We start from the raw sequence: 17,978 nt of genomic DNA on the forward strand, positions 1-17,978 counted from the left end.
GATAAAACTAAAGTTCAAATTTCTTTTACTTTGTGTGCAAACACAGGCTAGATTGTCTATATTAATAGGAGTCTCTTGATGATTTGTCATTAAAAGTAAGAAATTCTGACATATGTGAAGGGAAAAATAGAGTAAAAGCTGATTTAAACTACCACAGATATAAATAAATTTTGTTAGTACACAGAATTAGAGAATTTCCTCAAGACTTTATGAAATCCAGTCTTTAGAACAACAACAAAAAAATATACTGCCCAACTGCAGAAATACCATTACCTGTCTTGTTGAGACCAGTATCTTAAAAGTGTTACTGAAGCAAACTAGGATCCATTCACCCAACACACATCAAAACCAATCTACTGAGCGTAGGCTGTAATGAATCTACTGACAGCAGGCTGTGGTGAATCTACGGACACCAGGCTGTGGTGAATCTACAGACACCAGGTTGTGGTTTTTATCCAGGCATCCAACATGGGACCAAGCAAGGAGAATAGGCTGAAGAGACTCAAATTCCGCAGTGGCTTTCAGGGAAGGGTCTTGAAGTCAGTGTTAGGGTGAGGATTGCAGGGTGTCTGACCAGCTCATGGACATTCTTCTGATTGGCTGGTGGTGAGGTAACAGGTTGTAGTTTGGGAGTCAACGTCTCAACTTTCTGGTTCCAATCAGTCTGGGGTCTACCTGCTTGTGAGCAGCATGCAGTTAATTTCTTGTACCTGGTGGGGGTTTTAGTATCTGCAAAACAACTTGAGGACATGGCGGCTCATAATATTATCTACAGCCCCTAAGGAGAGAAATAAAGGTTCACGACTCTGTTTTATGGCTAAAATACCATTATTTTATCTTGCTTGACTGTTTTCCTTTCTCTATTTTCTCACTTCTCTGATTCAATGTGCTCTTTGGAACTCAAGGAAGACCTAGGAGGCTAAAGGTTTTCTACAAACAAGAGACTGGGGACATAAGGGAGGGGGGTCTACTTCAGGAAACCCTGAAAGGTCCTGCTCAGTTTCAAAAGCTAAAAATGTATCATTCCAATGGCAAAATTTTGCATCTTAGTCAGCCCCTAATCTAAGTGAAACTTGTCTACAAATAAGTCAGTGGCAAAATATAGAACCTTCTATGGATGTTTCCATATAGTCAGTATTTAACTGGGTATGTACCTCTCAGTGGTTCATTTCACTTGAAATTTGAAAACAGTGCAAAAGGAAAATGAAAGAGAGGGAGGGAGAGACAGATCGAGAGAGGAAATGAATTGGCTGAGTGTCTTAAATGTTTATATTACTTTACATCTCATTTGAAAACCTGACTGCCCTGAAATGCCACACATATTTTATCTTCTCAAATTGAAATTTAAGGCCAAAAGTGATTGTGCTACAGTTTAGAATTGTCTATATTATTTTAAAACTGCCATAATTGATGAAAGATTAGGTTAAGAATTCCAATCCAATCCCAAAAGAACCAAATTTATAAACCCATGTGGATCTCGCCTTAATCTGGAATGTTGCCATTTGGGGAAGATCTGTGGCAGGAGTCTTGATGATTGAAAAAGAAGTCAAGTTCCCAGGATTAGGGAGCTGTTTGTTTTACATAAGAAGGCACGGTGCACTGTAAGCACGTGTCTTAGACATGGAACACTGTTGGTCGTATCATTACACTTCAGAATTAAATGTCCTTACCATCCTTCCTCCCTCTCCTATCGATTTCCAAGCAGAGTCAGAGGTCCAGGATCCATGTAGCTGAGTATGCACAATCTCTAAGAGTTTAGGGACCATCCATACACTCTCCATGTCTCTCAGAGAAAAACCAGCCTCCTAGTTCTCAAGTGAAAAAACATAAGCCTTCTAAAAAGTTCTTTAACTGCACGTTTTCTTAGCAAAAAATAGTTACTCAAATAGTAATACTTTAAAATAGACATCAGATTGGTTCATCCAGGAAAAGATTTTGGTTTGTTCTGTATTTAATATGCACTTTTACGTGTTATGATATTAGCTGGCTCATTTCTCCATCTTTTTCAGAGGAAAGGGATAATTGGGTTGGATCTTGAAGAATAAATAAACCCCATCCAGGGAAGAAAGAAGGTGAGGACATTTCAGGAAATAGTCTGTGAAAAGGTCAGGAAATAAGAAAAAATAATACTCTGTATTCAGCAACTGTGATTTATTTAGTGTGGGTGGAATATATGGGGGCTGCAAGAGGATAAATGGAAGAGCAGAGAAGGTAGTTTAGGGCATATTCTGAAAAGAAACACAGTCATTCCAGAGTGTGAGTTTTATCCTTTATATGATAGGTCACCAATGAAGTTTGAGGAAATGAGCAAAAGACAGAACTGTTTGCACTGACTTACAAATTACTTGCTGAGCCCACATCAGAACTCTCTGGGATAACCACTCTTAACCTCATCTTATTGATCAACAAATGTAGAACCAAAAAGGTGAACAAATTTATCTAAGGGCACAGAACCAGTGAGTAGCAGACCCAGGGTTTGAATCCAAGTATGTGTGACTTAGGAACTACACAACAACAACAAAAAATGCGTGTTTCCAAAGACTCTGCACCGTGTCATGCTCCTTCCTGCAAGTGACATGATTACTTTGTGTTTTAAAAGCAAATTCCGGATTTAGTGTGGAAGACAATTACAAAGGAAGACATAACTCAGGAAGAAAAGCCACATAGGAAGCAGTTTTGTAGCCCAGCAAGGGAGAATCAGGGCAGAAATCAAGGCAACGGGAAGAAGAGGGAGAAAGGACAAGATTCGGGGAGTGATTTGCTGTGAGAATAATAAAAGAGAACAGGGGTGATACCTCTGTGGTGTCTAGCGGGGCCCTTAAAATCACAACAAAGTGCTTTCCAGCTCATTTTTAAATAGATCACCTTTGAGGTCTTTCAGCTGCAAATGTGTGTCAGACAACTCAGAAACAGAAGAGGGGAGCCCCGGAGGAAGATTAAGGCATATGCTTGTAAGAGGCTCCACATGCAAAATAAACTATGTAGAGCTTTCAACAGATAACAGCTTATTCACAACGAACTGACATACGAAGCATTCCACATTTTCCCCCTCACAGATCTCGTGGACAAAAGCAGAGTCTTGAAAGCCCTCATCCAGACTGAGAATAAAAACCAAGGACAAAGGTAACTCAACATATTTGCAGGAAGCAATTGCTCTGAGATTGAAAGCACCTTTTAAAGACAGAAAACAAAGCTGGAGTGTAGGATCCAGATGAGAGAGACAGGGCTGTCAGACAGAAACAGAAAGTGCCCCAATGATGAGCAGCAGCAGACAGCATGAAGGGGCGTGATGACTGTGACTCTGCGGAGGGAATTCTGTCTCCTCAGAGGGCAGGCTTGGCCCCTAGCTTGACAGTGGGTCCATGTGACCAGTGGAATGTTCCAGTGCTCACTTCCTGTCCACAGAGACAAGAAAGAAGACAAGAAACCTGAAGGTAGCTAGTCATTCTCCTGGCACACTTCTTACCTTAACTCCTCAAATAGGTGAGGAGCTCGCCCTTCATTTCTGGAAAGAGACGGAAAAAGGACAGGATTGGAGCAGGTTTCAGATATTATCCTATCCTCTCCCCAAACCACCTGTTGCTATTTTAGTCAAACCCAGAAGGTAAAAATTCGGTTTTGTTTTTTTTTTAATTCAGGCTAGGTTTAAATCAGTAAAATTGGTATTCTTTCCACTGGTCTTAGCTTTCACACTCTGCCTTGAAACCCTCAGCTTGAATTATCCATAGAAACAGATTGTGTCCTAGTCTATTGATTTTTTTTCCCTTAAATCTGTCAGTTAATTCAGTGCTTACAAATGACCCACTGCGAACAAGTCATGGGTAGAACATGTTCCCATATTAAGAACTGAACAAGATACCTGCTTCATGCCAAAAGCTTTGCTGGATGTCAGGGAAACAGAGATGACTAAGACACGGCTCCAGCTAGTGAGAGGCTCTTGGTGCTCTTGGAAAGAAAACAGCAGAAAGAGAGGCGGGCAGATAGACTCACATTTTGAGAGAGATAAGGAAGAGGGGCAAGCAAGACTGTCTAAGAGACACCCTCCCCTAAGCTTTACTCTGGGTCCCTGATGGAAATCCACACGGGACTGGCGCTCCCTCTTCCCCCTGATGGGAGAGACCGTGTGGTCTCCAGGTGCCGTCAGCTCCATATGCAACGTCCACGGGCATCCAGTCACATCAAGTGTGCCTCCTTCAGCAAGTCCTCCACCTCCATGGTCACAAGCTTGGCTGGATGGTGCATGCCCCTTTCCCGAGTGCCTGTTAAAGGGCGAAAGCAGCCCAGACCTCCTCTCCCCAGATTCTGGGAGGCTAAGGAACCACATACATCCTGCCCTTCTGCTCCTGTGGACTTCTGGGGTCTATCCCAGTCTCCTCTCAGCAGACAGGAACAATGGGCCATGTGAGCTCGGAGGAGGGACTAGGGATTTTGTCCTGGAGAAAGGCTGTGGCTTCAGAGAATTGGCAGGTACACAGCAAAGTGGAGGTTAAACTCAGAATAACCCAGGTGACTTTTTGAACTATTATTGGATTAACGGCAATCTCTGAAACTCAAATAAATGAAAATTCTGGCATTACTGAGCTATACCATTAAAGGGCTAGAACAAGTCTGTCCTGCTACTTACTAATATTACTTGGGTCACATCGATATCTTTTTGCTTTCACCATTATTATTGTCCTCAAATAACGATTTCTTTTCCTCTTTCCTTGTATGAGGGTATGGTAGAGACTGCTTAGATGCTCACCAGTTTGATGCTTTCTCCATGGACGCCAGGAAAACCATATTTCCCAGCCCCCTTAAAGTGAAAGGCAAATATAGAACCTTCTATGCAGGTCTCCCAGGTGGTGCAGTGGTAAAGAATCTGCCTGCAATGCAGGAGACACAGGAGATGTGTGATGTGATCCCTAGGTTAGGACGATCCCCTAAAGGAGATGACAACCCACTCCAGTATTTTTGCCTGGAAAATCCCATGGACAGAGGAGCCTGACGGGCTAAAATCCATAGAGGTCACAAAGAGTTGGACATGGCTTAGCAACTAAACCATTACCACCATGAATATCTCTATATAGTCAGTATTTGGATATATACTTCTTAGTAGCTCTTTTATTTGAATTTGGCCTTTTTTTTCCTCTTCAACTGCAATTTGATATTTTACCATGAATTATTAGGGCCAAAAACCTGAGTTTTGTGGGGTGAGCAGAAGGAATAGATACCATTTCCAGAGCTGTCAAGAAGACACGCCGGTTGTCTCTTTCTTCCCCACATGTACTGCCAGAAGCGAAGAATGCTGATATTGCAAAGTCACATGGACGAACTGTCACACTTGAAACAGTCAAGCAAAATGCTTTGGCATTTGTGTGAGTGAAAACTAAAAGCCTCTTAAGACCTGGCAGTGATTTGTTAGAGTAACTAGAGAGTTTTATCCTGATAAATATAAAGACACTGATATATGTTTAAGTGTAAGCAATTTCTTTTCCATTTAGAAAGCTACATGGCACCATCCTGGGAAAAACCAGGGTGACGCTTCCCCCACAGTGCAGTGTTTCTCAGTTCCCACATGAGGCAAAGATTATCTCTCTGACCCTGTGATGTTCTTTAAGATAGAGCTGCCTGGAAGAGAGGATGTAAGCCGTGGATGAGAACAATATGTGAAAAGCTTATTTCGGACGCAACCGAGAACAGAAAATGCCAAAAACAACACAAAAAAAATGGGAGGTGACGACTAAGAAGCAGGAAAAGGATTAGTGATGGAAATTTCTGCAGCTGACAAAAACATGAAGTGGAAACAAGTTGACCAGGCCACGTGTACTTTCAGTTCACTCACTCTGACTCCGTTTAGGGCTACATATGATGGATGTAAATCCTCTGAGGTTTATAATCAGAGCCAATCACCAGGAAAAGTCAGGATTCCAAGCAAATGTAGTGTGGGGCTCTGGAAAGCAGAGCAGTAGTTAAGCGGGACATCAGGTAGGAAGTGTGAATCCCATAGAAACGAGGAGGACTAGGGCAGTGAACGCACCAGGCCAGTTTCTCTGAGAGACCAGAGAAACACCTATGAAGCTGTTCACCCTAAAAGGAGAGAGTTTCATGATGCACAAATCTGGCTTAAAAACAGTGGGACAGAACAAGATAGAAAGCCCAGAAATAAACCCATGCACCTAAAGGAGGCAAGAATATAGAATGGGGCAAAGACAGCCTGTTCAACAAATGGTGCTGGGAAAACTGCACAGCTACATGTTAAAGAATGAAATTGGAACATTTCCTAACACCACACACAAAGATAAACTCAAAATGGATTAAAGACCTAAATGTAAGACCAGAAACTATAAAACTCTTAGAGCACAACATCGGCAGAATATTTGATGACATAAATCAAAGCAAGATCCTCTATGATTCACCTCCTAGAGTAATGGAAATAAAAACAGAAGTAAACAAGTGGAACCTGATTAAACTTAAAAGCTTTTGCACAGCAAAGGAAACTATAAGCAAGGTGAAAAGACAACCCTCAGAATGGGAGAAAATAATAGCAAATGAAACAACTGACAAAGGGATAAATTTCCAAAATATACAAGTAGCTCATACAACCCAATACCAGGAAAACAAACAACCCAATCAAAAAGTGTGGAAAAGAACTAAGCAGACATTTCTCCAAAGAAGACATACAGATGGCTAACAAACACATGAAAAGATGGTCAATACTCATTATTCAGTTCAGTTCAGTTCAGTTCAGTCACTCAGTCGTGTCCGACTCTTTGCGACCCCATGAACAGCAGCATGCCAGGCCTCCCTGTCCATCAACAACTCCCGGAGTTTACTCAAACTCATGTCCATCGAATCGATGATGCCATCCAGCCATCTCATCCTCTGTCGTCCCCTTCTCCTCCTGCCCCAACCCCTCCCAGCATCAGGGTCTTTTCCAGTGAGTCAGCTCTTCGCATGAGGTGGCCAAAGTATTGGAGTTTCAGCTTCAGCATCAGTCTTTCCAATAAACACCCAGACTGATCTCCTTCAGGATGGACTGGTTGGATCCCCTTGAAGTCCAAGGGACTCTCAAGACTCTTCTCCAACACCACCGTTCAAAAGCATCAATTCTTCAGCGCTCAGCTTTCTTCACAGTCCAACTCTCACATCCATACATGACCACTGGAAAAACCATAGCCTTGACTAGACGGACCTTTGTTGGCAAAGTAATGTCTCTGCTTTTTAAAATGCTATCTAGGTTGATCATAACTTTCCTTCCAAGGAGTAAGCTTCTTTTAATTTCAGGGCTGCAATCACCATCTGTATTTTTTTGGAACTCCAAAAAATAAAGTCTGACACTGTCCCATTAGAGAAATGCAAATCAAAACCACAATGAGATATCACCTCACACCAGTCAAAATGGCCATCATCAGAAAGTCTACAAACAATAAATGCTGGAGAGGGTATGGAAGAAAGGGAATGCTCTTGCACTGTTGGTGGGAATGTCAATTGATACAGCCACTATGGAAGATGGTATGGAGATTCCTTAAGAAACTAGAAATAAAACCACCACATGACCCAGCAATCCCACTCCTAGGCATATACCCTGAGGAAACCAGGGTTGAAAAAGACACATGTACCCATTGTTCATTGCAGCACTACTTACAATAGCTAGAACATGGAAGCAACCTAGATGCCCATTGACAGGTGAATGGATAAAGAAGTAGTGGTACATATCCACAATGGAATATTACTCAGCCATAAAAAGGAATGCATTTGAGTCAGTTCTGATGAGATAGATGAAACTAGAACCTATTATACAGAGTGAAGTGAGTCAGAAAGAGAAAGATAAATACCATATTCTAAGGCACATATACTGAATCTAGAAAAATGGTACTGAAGAATTTATTTACAGGGCAGCAATGGAGAAACCTACATTTGTAGGTGCTAGCCGAAAATGGACTGATTCTGCAATATAGTTCTGCTAAGTGGTAGACTCAAAAGGGAGCAGCAAGTGGAAACCCTCCCCAGGCACAGAATCAGGGACAACACACCCGCTCATCCACTTCATACAAAAAGAAAAGTGACCTGAGGTTAGGATCAATATTGACTCATGGGCAGGGGTGAACGGCTTGGCTGGTGAACTGGGGCCTGGAAGGTGAGTGATTAGATAGTTGGGAATAAAAAGGTCTTGAGAAGATGCACGTGGGTGGACCTATCAAAGAATTCAAAAGTAGGGCAGTCTTTATATTACCCGGCAGCATCCACCACACAAAAGACTAGAACAACCAAGTAGACAGAATAACCATGCCAGCTGACCCCAGACAGTCTCTCGGTCATCAGCCAGCCCTTTGGGGTTCATGAGCAGAATAGCCATGGTGGTAGAGATGTCTGGCCCAAGAGAATGGCTCTGAAAGCCACTCTGGCTACTGCCTTTGCCAAAGTTCAAGCATCAAGAAAAATAAATCAAGACTTCCCTGGTAGCTCAGCAGTTGAGAATCCAACTGCCAATGCAAGGGAAAAGGTTCAACCCCTGTTCCAAGAAGACACATGTCACGGGACAGCTAAACCCATGTGCCACAACTACTGAAGCCTGTGGGCCCAGAGCCCATGCTCTGCACAAGAGACGCCACTGTAATGAGAAGCCCAGGCACCACAGCTGGAAAGTAGCCCCTCTCGCCACAACTAGAGAAAGCCCGCTCAGAAACAAAAACCCAGTACAGCCAAAAATATTTTTTTTTTAAATGAGAGCATATCCCAAATAATTTTTCAAAAAAGGAAAAGAAATCAATGCTCAACAAATGAAACCTCAAAGAGAACAACTGACTACTTCATGGCAAGTTGATTACACTGGATCCCTCCCACCCTTAAGAAGCAGTATGACTCATCTTGACCTGAATCAACATATATTGGGGTACAGGCCTGCCTTTCCCGCCAGAAGGTCTCAGGGAATGGTCTTACTATGGCACAGCTGAGGCTCCACTGTGAGATGATAGCCTTCAAGGAAGGTGTGTCATCCCCTAGAATAAAAAATTACACCCTTCCTCATGACCATTACACGGTGCTGTGGATTCCATGGGTCTGGGAACCAAAGGGCCAGAATAGGAGTGTCCACATTTGCTACCAGTGCAGCAGGCAGGCCTGGGAGAGGTGTGGTGACATGGAAATCAGACCCCTGGACACCTCACCACCAACACCAGCAGACGATCTGACCCAAGGTGAGAGGAATCGAGGAATCTAGGATGAGTAATAGAAGAGAAAGGAACAAGTGTGGTCTCTAGACCAAGCGCAGTGATGGTGTCGGTGAAGTTATCCATTCCACTGATTTGCCTCTGAGAAGTCTTCCCCAAGAAAACTTCCAGAACCTGGGCAGCTATTCCTGGATGTGGGTGAACACTCCATGTGAAGCAATTATAAGTGGGTGGTGCAAGGGGTGGATGGTAGAGGATACTGTAAGGGCAAACTCCCTTCAGACCTGAGGCGCTCTCTCCTAGTGCTGGGAGTTAGGGTGGCTGACAGCTTACTGATGCTTCCTCTCCAGGAACTGCCCTCATCCACCGGAGGCAGCCTGGCCAGATTTATGGCCACTTTTGGACGCAACCTGCAGTCAAGGACTGGTCAGTGCAGGATCCAAATGTCTTGCTTCAACTGGGTCACACAAGAAGAGCTACTCTACCTCCAAAACTCCTGCAAGGATCACCTGAGACCTCTTTTGCATCTATATCAGACATTTAAGATTTATAATCCATCTCCTTTTAAAAAGGAACTGAATCGAGTTATACAATTCACATGTTATATAATTGTATTAAATTCCAAATTAAATTGGAAATTTAATTTAATATAAATTCCAAATTAATTGGAAACTCCAAATTGAAATAAGGCCAACTATTTAAAAGGAATATCATTTCATCGTTTATAGCAAATATTTATTAAGGCTATTCTGCAAATAAGGTACTGGGGGAGGTTCTGTGCCCGACAGGAGCATGCTGTGCCATCAAGTATGTTCACAGCTTGATCTAGAGATGGCATCTTCATGAAAGAGTGCAAGATAGGCAAATAAGGACCTTTCAGTATTCCCAGCCCTAACATGCACCGTTTCTTTGGCTCTAGAACAGCACCATGAGAAAGAGCTGATACTGTTCTTACTTTGCAGACCGCAAACCAAAGTTTAGCAGGGGAAGTGATATCCCAAAGATGACAGAATTACTTTTTACTTTAAATCCAATTGTCCTTTCACCACATTATGATAAACGTTTGTGTGGATGATGGTAGTATCCAAAAAGATAATACATTTTCTCAGTCATCATCGAAAAGCCTCAAAAAGACATCCATTTTACAATTTTAACCATCTTGAGAATTTGTTTCATCTTGCTTAGTATCCTGCACTCTTTTTTAAAGTATTTCAAAAAATATTCAATGGCATAACATTGGGTACTATCTGCTAAGTGAATCTTTCGAGCTTCATAAGATTAGAAAGATGGCTTGGCTGTCTGCTGATTCACACCCTAGGTATTTCCACTATTATGAAATTGCTACTTCACGGAAGGGTGCTTGCATAATAGTAATAGAAACTGTAAAATAAAGAGTACAGATTTTATTTTCAAAAGATTAGATTCTAAGGTTAGGCTTTTAGCCAAGGACCCTGCAGAGAAAGATGAATCATCAGATGGGAAAGGCTGGCCTGACTTCGTAAGAGAAGGAAATAGAGTAGAAAATGACAAGGAAGGAGGGAAAAAAGGACAAGGAAGAAAAGGAACAGCAAGAGGCCTGCTTCCTCTGGACTGGGCAGTGGAGAAGTGTAACTGAGGCTGACTTGAGGCAAGGAGAGATGGAGGGAGAGCTGACCAGAGGGTCTTTGTTGGCCAGAAGTTGAGGTGCCTTCCCTTGAATGACTGAAAGTAGCTCAGTCGTGTCCAACTCTTTGCGACCCCATGGAGTGTACAGTCCATGGAATTCTCCAGGCCAGAATACTGGAGTGGGTAGCCTTTTCCTTCTCCAAGGGATCTTCCCAACCCAGGAATTCAACCAGGGTCTCCTGCATTGCAGGTGGATTCCTCACCACCTGAGCCACAAGGGAAGCCCAAGAATAACGGAGTGGGTAGCCTATCCCTTTTCCAGCAGATCTTCCCAACCCAGGAATTGGACCAGGGTCTCCTGCATTGAATGACTGAGGGTGCTCACCAGGAAAACCAGCTAAGCATCTGGAACAGGAGAGACAATGCAATGAGGCAAAAGAGAGACGCTGTTAACACAACTGCTGAACAGGACAGAGAACTGGGCAGGACGGTGAGAAACCCCAGAGAGAGGACACGCGATGAGTTTTGTGAAGTGCACTTTCCACGGAGGCGCCACCCTGAGATGTAAAGCCGCAAACACAGAAAACCTAGAGCATCATTTTGCCTTACTGGTCAAAGCTTTGTGGTCAGGTTTGTCGAATTCTATAACTGCCTTATCTCAAAGCTGATGAGAACCTTCTGGTTCTGACCTAGGAGCCAGGAAAGAGGATAGAAACAGAGTAACGGAATCAAGTAAGGCAGGAAAATGCAGACCAAAAACAAGAAAAGAGAAAGTCCAATGACCTTCCCTCTGCCCACCCCCCACATCATGAACGGACGAAAGGTGGACCAACATGGACCAAACAGCATGTGCAGACGATTTTCCTTTTTCTCTGCTTTCTTCTATTTCTCTGAATGCCTAGGCCCCAGGACCTAGAAACCACTTGTAAGTGGGCGTGTGTTTAAAGTAACTTGATTTTTATTGTTATTTCCTTTTGTTAACTTGCTATATTTGTATTTATCACACACATACAAAAAATCTTGCTTTACTTGAAATAATAAGAAAGCCTCAAAATGGATTCTTGACATTTTCTTTTGAAGACCTCAATGCAATCTTTCCACAAGAAATTACTAAACATGTGTCATAAGCAGGGCAATTTATTAAGCATATTAAAAGAAAATCATAGGACAAATGTTTCTAGAATCAAAAATATCTTTAGGTGAGGTAAATTCTACCTGCATTATCAGAGGGAAAAGACAAGATCTCAGGGGGGTTAACATTATAGAATTTCATTTCTCAGCCATCAGAAGTCCACTTTTGTTTGTTTAGGGTGGGGCCAAGAAGCAGTATGAGAATTTTAGTCCAGAATCTGTTGACTAGAACTAATCACACAGCCTCAGGACGGGGTTAGGAAATACAGTCCCTGGAAGGACAGCCATTTCCTAGTGATAAATGTATTCTATTAAAAGTGAAACATGAATATATAGCAGACAGCCAACTGTTTCGGTCTCAAAAATTTTAAAGTATAGAGAGGCATGTGACCCATAAACAGACATTTCAATACAGAATCCTACCAATGGGCAAAGTCTCCAAGAGGCCCTTCCATGTAAGAAATAAAAGTGTACTTATATCTATGCCACTATTTTCAGTAACTGCTGCTAATAACAGCAACTGTTTAACTCAGTTTACCCAATATTTTTCTTATAAAAGCCATTCTATTTGCAACATACCCCATCTGCAAGTCACCTAAGTATTTAAAACATTTCATTCCAATCCAAGAAAGCAACTAAATATCTCATCAATAAGGCTGACAATAAAAGTGAAAGTTAAGTCACTCAGTCGTGTCCAACTCTGCAACCCCATGGATTGTAGCCCGCTAGACTCCTCTGTCCATGGAATTCTCCAGGCAAGAATACTGGAGTGAGTTGCCATTTCCGTCTCCAGGGGATCCTCCCAACCCTAGGATCAAACCTGGGTCTCCAGGACTGCAGGCAGATTCTTTACCTTTTGAGCCACCAAGTGCTTTCATTCCTTTAATATACTTTATTAATGAGCCAAATTCCACATATTGTAAGGGGATTGATGGTAGCCTTACCCCTTTATAGAATAATTTCACATTTTTTTTGCCACCAAGATCTCACCATTCCTCCAAAATCCAGTTCATTTCATTCTTTCCATCAAGCCCTCTTGAAACGAACATGATTTCAGTCAATTTGTTGTATTCTGAATTTCTATACTACTTTCTATCTCCATCCTGCCCTAGGCAATAGGGACTTTGTGTCTCTTCTATTTTAGCTTAAATCGGTGTTTTTTTTCTGAGTTTCTATCTCCTATGGAAGGTCCCAAAGAGAAGGGTCCATGTGTTAAATTACGTTTTTAATCTTTTACGCATGTACCATAGAGTTTTCAATATTAACTTCTTATAAATATGTTATACTTCAAAAATTTTTGTGAGGAACTCTAGTAATTTGATTGGTATACCCAACCAGTACTTTGGCCACTTGATGTGAAGAGCTGATTCATTTGAAAAGACCGTGATGCTGGAAAGATTGAAGGTGGAAGGAGAAGGGGACAACAGAGATGAGATGATTGGATGGCATCATCAATTCAATGGACATGAATCTGAGCAAGTTCAGGAAGTTGGCCGGAGAAGGCAATGGCAACCCACTCCAGTACTGTTGCCTGGAAAATCCCATGGACAGAGGAGCCTGGTGGGCTACAGTCCATGGGGTCGCACAGAGTCGGACACGACTGAAGCGACTTGGCAGCAGCCAGCAGCATACCCAACCTTGTAGGGTAAAAATAAGGAATACTATATGAAAAGTGCTCTGTAGACCCTAAACTTCTCTAAGCCAGGATGGAATGAGGTTCATGGTAGAGAACGCTGGCTGTTTGGCAGAACCTGTCCTCCCTTCCTCATGTGCAGGTACTGCTGTGAAGTTCAGCTCTCTGCAGTGGGCTGTGAGTGAGCTGACATGCCCCCCGATGCCCAGGCCACAGAGCAGAGATGATCCTGCTTCGTCATGCCACTCCTGCTGGCTGGGACCCACACCTGCACCCACCCAGCTTTCAGTCTGCAGATGGTGACCATGTCCCAGAGGAGGCCACAATACTTCCAGCCTGGGTCCCTGGATGACACTGAGAGGTAGCTGAGATTCACCTGCCCTGATTCTTGAGGGAGACATTTTGTTACTGGGTCCAAGCTCGCTCTACTTGCCACACAACAGGCCAATGAATCCCAGAGACGAGGTGTTGAGGCAAGGAACATGACTGTATTCAGGAAGCTGGCTGACCAAGAAGAGGGCAGACTAATGTCATGAAATAACCATCTTATGTGGGTCTGGATGCCAGGTTCTTTTATAGATCAGAGATGGGGGGCTGGTAAGGAACAAAAGTAAAAAGGCCATGAATCTGACAGACACCTTCTAGAATGCCAAGCCTCCTGCAGGGGGATGTGTTCATTTCTTCCTTCCTGCTATCTACAGGTGGACAGGGTTCTGAACAAAAGCACTTTAGTTTAACAGTCAGACAGATGGAGAGAGGCGGGGTTCTCTGAAGCAGGCCATCATGCATGAGTGTACAAAAGCAATGAAAATCAAATCAAAGAAAGTTTCCAACATGGAATCAGAACTGGCTTCTTTTCTGCAAGTTTCACCATTGCCTTTGGAGTCTGTTTATAACTGGTACCTTAGCTAACACACTAACATATTTATTCACTATGTCAGTTTCAGTTGAACAAGGATATTCACCTCCTTGGCCCTCGGGTCTGGTTAGGTTGGGCCTGGAGTGAACAAAGTCCCAGAGCTGGTCTGTCACCTCAGCAGCTGAAGTCTTCAAGCAGTAACCACAGTGGTATGGACACATCTTATCATTTCCTAACAGGTATGCCACTTTGTGAAAAGATTAGGAAAGTATTAATTTAGTTTTCTAAACATGTCCCCCCAGTTCTTAAGCTGCTTCTTTAAAATGACTGTTTCCATTTTTACACTTTATATTCTTATATCATTTACCCTCCTCACTGACATGCCTGTGGCCTCATGCCAGACGTTGTACATTAAAACAGACAAAACACTAGCTAAAAGCTACTTGCTGCTTTTAAATAGCTTCCTCATCCTTCATTTTCCCTCTTTTCTGCATGAGCCACATGCAGCAGGACAGATTCTCCTTTTGACTAAAATTGGAAACTGAAAGACCCTCCACTACCCATTTCCCTTTCAGAGGAGCTCCTCGGCAACCACAAAGGAAGGGTTTGTGACTCCTCCTGTGGGCAAAACTCAGGCCCTTCCTTTCACAATCTTCCTGCTTCTTATGGGTCAGAGCCTTGTCGTATCACCCGTGGTTTCTGTTTTTCTCCTGGGTGCCTGTTCATCAAGTTTCGGAGGTAGGATGGTGCTGTATGTCCTGATTCTCTTTCAAACAGGAATCTCCTTGGCCTGGGTTACTCTACTTTTGCATTTTTCAAAATGGACCAATATCCTAGCCTTTATAACATAATTACAGGAAAAAAAATTTCCAACTATAAACGAAGTTCAAATACATTCCAGAAAAATGCCTGACTAAAACAACTTTACTCACATGCCCCCAAAGCTAAATCCATGCTTTTAGATGGATGCTAAAAGGAACATCATTGACCAAATGGTGTATCTTCCTGCAATACACAAATCTGGAGAATATTCATAAAAATCTCTGAGGGCTCCTGACCATCCTGAAAGAATATTTTTCTGTCAAACAAGGACCCTTAAATGTCTGTCTCACTCCAGTGGTGTCTGGGAGGAAGTCACGAGAAGGGAAAGCAGTGTAAGGGGCTTCTGTCCAGCTCCCTCATCTACTCTGCAGGAGGAAAACAAAGTCCCTCCAGACTCAGAGAACGTCAGATGGCGTGCTGTCTAATCCTCTCATCCTATTTAAGGATTATGAAGCCCCGGTGCAAAAAGATCAGGATTTTTAAGTTTTCTATTTATGCCCTGGAGCCTGGCTCAGATCTGAGAGTTCTAAAAACTAAAGTGGGTACATACAAATGTAACTTGGTAATATTTCAGCAACACTCAGACAATGCCTCAGTAATTCTTCAGTAACTACAGAGCTACAGGATGTTCTGTTTTTGTTTGACGGATTAGAACCCAGCAGTTTACCATGCACACAATTTATTATCCATCAGCAGCAAATCCATGGCCTGCAAAGCTTCTCAAGATAAAACAGGAAGTGCCAATAACAGTAGATGAATACTTTGCTATATAATAACTTAGGCAGCTTTACTGTGTGCCCAGCAATGGCCCATCCTCACATTAGCAGCAGGTGAATCACTGATCCTGACTGCACACCACTGCCAGTCTGCTGATTCATCACTGACATATTCCCCCTTATGCTGTTAGCAAACATTTGGTGAGCCATCATACTCAAACCTGGAGAAGAGCAAAATTCCACTAGATACTTTCAGAAAATTGCCACCAGTAATCTGACTGTGTTGAAGTAGACCAAATAAACTGAGAACCATTTATCTTGCCTTTCGCTTTCCTTTCTTCCTCACTCCACCTTTCCATCATTTCTCACCTTTCTCTATACCTGCCCTTACTCTTAACTAGCGCCTATTTTGACTCATCAGAAAAACATTTTCGTTTCTCCAGTGTTGAACTGTCCACCTTCAGAGCATTTAATAGTTACTTGTTTCTCAAAATGACTTGTGGCATCCACATCCAAACACTCAACTGTCAGTGAAAAATCATCCAGAACTTCTGTGGCTGATTTACCCAAAACACAGCCTTATGTAGAGATGACAAAATGTATTTGTATAATTTATTTAAATGCTAATGCTTTGACTGTAATATCTTTGTAATATCTTTTGCATCTCCATTCTCTATTATTCCAGATAAATTTGCATGTTTGCTGAATGAATGAAAACAACAATCTGTCAATAAGCTCAAACAACAGTGTTCACCATTATACTCTGTGCAGAGAATATAAGGGTTCGGAAGAAAACATTTCTTCTGGGTAACTGAGAGAGCAGAGACAAGGAAAACAATTCTACTTGGGTTTGGGACAGCTTTCCATGGAACAGGAACAGTCCATTCTCAACCTGGATATTATCTGTTTTTCTGGATAAAAGTGTAATCTTAGGTTCCATCATTTTCATCACTTGCAATAAATATGTATCCTTTTCATTATTTAGTCTTGGTACTTAACATGTGATTTTTAAAAAGTCAGTATTTTCCTTAGAATAAATTAGAATCTAAGGACATGGGTGTCAGAAGGAATATGGGATGGTCCAGCTATCCCACATTTTGGCATTTACCCAAAGAATATGAAAACACTATTTTAAGAAGGTGCAAGAAGACCGGACCAATCAACCCTAAAGGAAATCAACTCTGAATATTCATTGGAAGGGCTGATGTTGAAGCTGAAGCTCCAACACTTTGGCCACCTGATGCGAAGAGCCAATTCACTGAAAAAGACTCTGATGCTAGGAAAAACTGAAGATAAAAGGAGAAGGAGGATGGGATGGTTTAGATAGCATCACTGACTCAACTGACATGAATCTAAGCAAAATCTGGGAGATACTGGAGGACAGAGAAGCCTGGCATGCTGCAGTCCATGGGGTCACAAAGAATCAGCTACAACTTGGCAACTGAAAAACAACAAATGTGCACCCCTATATTCATTGCAGCACCATTTATAATAGCCAAGATATTGAAACCTAAATGCCTTCCAGTGAATGAATTGATAAAGAAGATATTTTACATATGCACATGCACACATGCAATGGAATACTATCCAGTCATTAAAAAAGATAAAAATATTGCCAGTTGCAACAACATGGATTGACCTTAAAGGTATGGTGCTAAGTGAAATAAGTCAGAGGAGAAAGACAAATACCATATGATTTTACTCATATGTGGAACATAAAGAATAAAATAAACAAAATAAATGAACAGACCAAACAAACAGAGAGAACAGAACAGTTGCTACCAGAGGGGAAGAAGAAGGAGGGCAGGAAGGGTGAAGGAGATTGATGGCATGGTGAGGGGTGGAGTTGAAAGTTTTGGAGGTGAGCCTGCTGCAGCATAAATAGAAATAGAAATACAACAATATACACATGAAACATATGACATTTTAAAAATCAATATTACCTCAATAAAAAATAAATCTAAAATATGCAAAAAAAATATTTTTAAAAGAAAGGAAGATGTTCTGTAGTGAAAAGAGAGAAAGTTGCTATAACAGCTCTTCCAAGCAACTAACGGCTA

The sequence above is a fragment of the Odocoileus virginianus genome, chromosome 11 (assembly GCF_023699985.2).
Source record: "Odocoileus virginianus isolate 20LAN1187 ecotype Illinois chromosome 11, Ovbor_1.2, whole genome shotgun sequence".
Classification (NCBI taxonomy): Eukaryota; Metazoa; Chordata; class Mammalia; order Artiodactyla; family Cervidae; genus Odocoileus; species Odocoileus virginianus.